The sequence below is a fragment of the Sturnira hondurensis genome, unplaced genomic scaffold (assembly GCF_014824575.4).
Source record: "Sturnira hondurensis isolate 20B ecotype Veracruz unplaced genomic scaffold, ASM1482457v3 Scaffold0010128, whole genome shotgun sequence".
In the NCBI taxonomy this organism is placed as follows: Eukaryota; Metazoa; Chordata; class Mammalia; order Chiroptera; family Phyllostomidae; genus Sturnira; species Sturnira hondurensis.
Genome location: NW_028082759.1, coordinates 33,037,762 through 33,041,593, shown reverse-complemented (window position 1 = coordinate 33,041,593; position 3,832 = coordinate 33,037,762). Strand labels below are relative to the sequence as shown.

Genomic DNA, 3,832 nt, shown 5'->3' with positions numbered 1-3,832 from the left:
TTACATCACTTACCAGAATGTCAGCTGTTTACAGTGTTCAGAAGTATGTGGTGCCTCTGAGGATGGATAGATACCAGAGTTTCTGCATTCCAAGTATGCACTAAGAGTAAACCTTGAAAAGTCCTACCCCAGCATATTTACATAGATGATGAACCATGTAGAAAAGCAACATATCATGATAGTTATCATCCAACATGTAAAAAATATTGCTTTAGCATAATACAACAAAAAGTAGATTATCCAGTCACAGAAGATTTTTTTAAATTTTTAAAAAATTTTTATTTAATTATTGTTCAAGTACAGTTTTCTGTCTTTTACTCCCATCCCAGCTCACCCCCACACTGCTCCCCACCTCCCTCCCATTTCCACCCCGCTTTGGCTTTTGCCCATGTGTCCTTTATACTTGTTCCTGTAAATCCTTCCCCTATTTCCCCTGAAGTTCCCTCCCCTCTCCCCTCTGGTCACTGTCAGCCTGTTCTCTATTTCAGTGTCTTTGGTTTTATTTTGCTTGCTTGTTTGTTTTGTTGTTTAGCTTCCTGTTAAAGGTGAGATCACATGGTATTTGTCTTTCAACACCTGGCTTATTTCACTCAGCATAAAGCTTTCCAGTTCCATTCATGCTGTTGCAAAGGGTAGGAGCTCCTTCTTTCTTTCTGCAGCATAAAATTCCATTGTGTATATGTACCATAATTTTTTCATCCATTCATTTACTGATGGGCACCTAGGTTGCTTCCAGCTCTTGGCTATTGTAAATTGTGCTGCTATGAACATTGGGGTGCATAGGTTCTTTTGGATTGGTCTTTTAGGGTTCTTAGGATATAATCCCAGCAGTGGAATTGCTAGGTCAAAGGCAGGTCCATTTTTAGTTTTCTGAGAAAATTTCATACTGTTTTCCATAGTGGTTGTATCGGTCTGCAATCCCGCCAACAATGGATTAGGGTCCCCTCTTCTCCACAACCTCTCCAACACTTGTTTGTTGCTTTGTTTATGATGGCCATTCTGATGGGTGTAAAGTGGTATCTCATTGTGGTTTTAATTTGCATCTCTCTCACAGAAGATTTTTATAATGATAACATAGTTTACTATTTTCAATAATCACATCATTAACAACCCATTGCATCTGAACATTAACATTGCATAAACCATTACATCATTAAATAAATACTAAAAATATTTATAGCAACATTATTATTTTCTAGAGCCACATATTCCCTGAAGCACCGGGAATTCATTTGAACATAATGATGACATCTCAAATGTACAAATATCAGCATGAATTTAAAAGACTTTAATCAGAGAACACCTTTAGCTTTCTTGGGGTAAACAGTGACACTCCAGCATCAATAACAGATATTCACATAATTATATATTTGTGTAAAGGGTTTACTTGGTCTAAAATTATTCAACAGTTTGAATCAATTTTACTGTTGTATAGTGTTTCAAGTTCAGACTATAATTGTTCCACTAAAAAATAAAATGTCAGCTAAATGCAATGTAACATGTAAACAGAGGAAGTTGTACATTTTTTACAAATGGTCATTAATGACTTTAGGATCTATAAAAAATCAATCATCCTGCTTCCTCCCCTGAGTTTTACTGATTAGAAAATTAATCCATTGTCCAAGAAGCTCCTGGATGCTAGTGACTTTCACATGGTTACCCAGCTCTTAAAATCAGAACTAAGACTGAATCTCAGGCCTCCCAATTCCAAGATTCTTAAGATGAGAGATCACACATTCTTCATTCCTGTTCTGCCCTGAGGGCACAGGGTAGGGCATCTGCTGACTTGAATTCTCAGTCTAATACTCTCTTACTTATCACTCTCTTACAAATGTCCTATTTTATGTTCAAAGCTGATATGCATCTAAATTCTCTATCTGATTCCTCCCCAGACAACCCCTGGACCAGCCATAATCCAGGAACTGAGGGGAATTTACTAGCCTCCTTGACCCTGCTGCAGGTCTGTGACTGATGTCCTTTCTGATTGTCTGGTGTTCTTGCCATAGCTACTGTTAAAGCCTGTGAAAGCCAACCTCATTTACATTTAATGAACTTCAAACTTGACTTTGAGTAAGTTACCTCTCCTTTTGTCTTAAAACAAGGGTGTGAATAATAATGGTTCTATTCATAGGATTTGAGGATTACATGAACTCATTTGCATGAGGTTTTGAGGGGGGCTGGGCACAGTGAACTTTATTGATGGTGCATGACAAGGTAGGTCTCCCTAAGCTCCCCTCCTTCTGCAGGGAGTCTGGCATGGAAACTGGAAGCCAGGAGATTCTCAATGTGTTGGGGAATCAAACTGGGGCAAGGACTCCCAGCAGCTGAGGGCCTCTCTTCCTCTTCTGGGGCTGGTGGTCCAGGGGCTCTTACTCCCTGGAGGTCACATGGACTGTAAGGTGCACCATCCTGTTGCTGTAGCCAAATTCATTGTCATACCTGGAACTGAGCTTGACCTAATGGTCACTGAAGGTAATGCCTGCCCCAGCATCGAAGGTGGAGAACTGGGTGTCACTGTCAAAGTCACAGGAGACAACTTGGTCCTCACTATAGCCCAGGATGCCCTTGAGGGGCCTTCTGATGTCTGCTTCACCACCTTCTTGATGTCCTCATGTTTGTCAGCTTTCTCCAGGCAGCAGGTCAGATCCAAAGCTGACACATTGAGATGGTGACACAGAAGGCCATGCCAGTGAGCTTCCCATTCAGTTCAGTGATGACCTTGCCTATGGCCTTGGCAGCACCAATCATAACAGGGATGATGTTCTAGGCAGCCCCTTGGCCAGCACTGCCCAGCTTCCCAGATGAGCCATCCACAGTCTCCTGGGTGGCAGTGGTGGCATGGACTGTGGTCATGAGCCCTTCCATGATGCCAAAATTGTCATGGATGCCCTTGGCCAGGGGCGGGGGTGGGGGGTGGAGAGGGTGCAGGCAAGCAGTTGGTACTGCAGGATCATTGCTGACAATCTTGACAGAGTCGTCATATTTGTCATGTTTCACACCCATCACAAACATGGGGGCATCTGCAGAAGGGGCAGAGATGGTGGCCCTCTTGGCTCCACCCTTTAATGAGCCCCAACCTTCCATAGTAGTGGACTGTACAGCATATTCAGCCCCAGCATCACCCCATTTGATGTTGGTGGCATTTTACTCCTGGAATTTGGAGATGGACTTCTTCTTGATGACAAGCTTCCCATTCTCAGCCTTGCCTATGTCTTTGGACTTGCCATTAGTAGAGTCATACTGGCACATGCAAACCATATAGTTGAGGTCGATGAAGGGGTCACTGATGGTGACAAGATTCACTTTGCCAGAGATAAAAACAGCCCTGGTGACCAGGTACCCTATACGACCAAATCCGTTCACTACAACCTTCACCACCAAGCCTCAGGGTTGCAGCCAGCACTGTGCAGGAAGGTGCCACTGTCTGTCCAAGACGAGGAGCAGAGACCCTGCATAAGGTTCTTAACGAAGTGCCAGGCATATAGCAAACTCTTAATGTTAGTTGTTGTTATTATTATTACTAGCAAAAATAATTTGCTTAAAATGAAAAGTCAGTGCACAGCTATTTAAGATGCTCAAAATGTCAGGTTCAATCATTATTTAAAATCTATAATGATTTTTATGTAATTAGAATAAGAGTAATTATAACCATAGCAATTACACTTGGATAGAACTTTTACTAAATACTTTAACATGTTTACAATGTGATTTTACACACATTATTTAATTTATACCATGAACTTAAAAAAGTGGCTAGATTTTATGAAAGATAGCCTCATCTTAGTCAAAAAGGGAGTGATATATGTATGATATTAATTTAGTGAGGAACACT

The 3,832-nt window shown here is 41.4% G+C and overlaps 1 pseudogene; it reads right to left on the bottom strand.

The window, feature by feature from the left end:
* Positions 1-2,369: 2,369 nt before the first annotated feature.
* Positions 2,370-3,084, bottom strand: LOC118995582 (glyceraldehyde-3-phosphate dehydrogenase-like; annotated as a pseudogene).
* Positions 3,085-3,832: the final 748 nt, after the last annotated feature.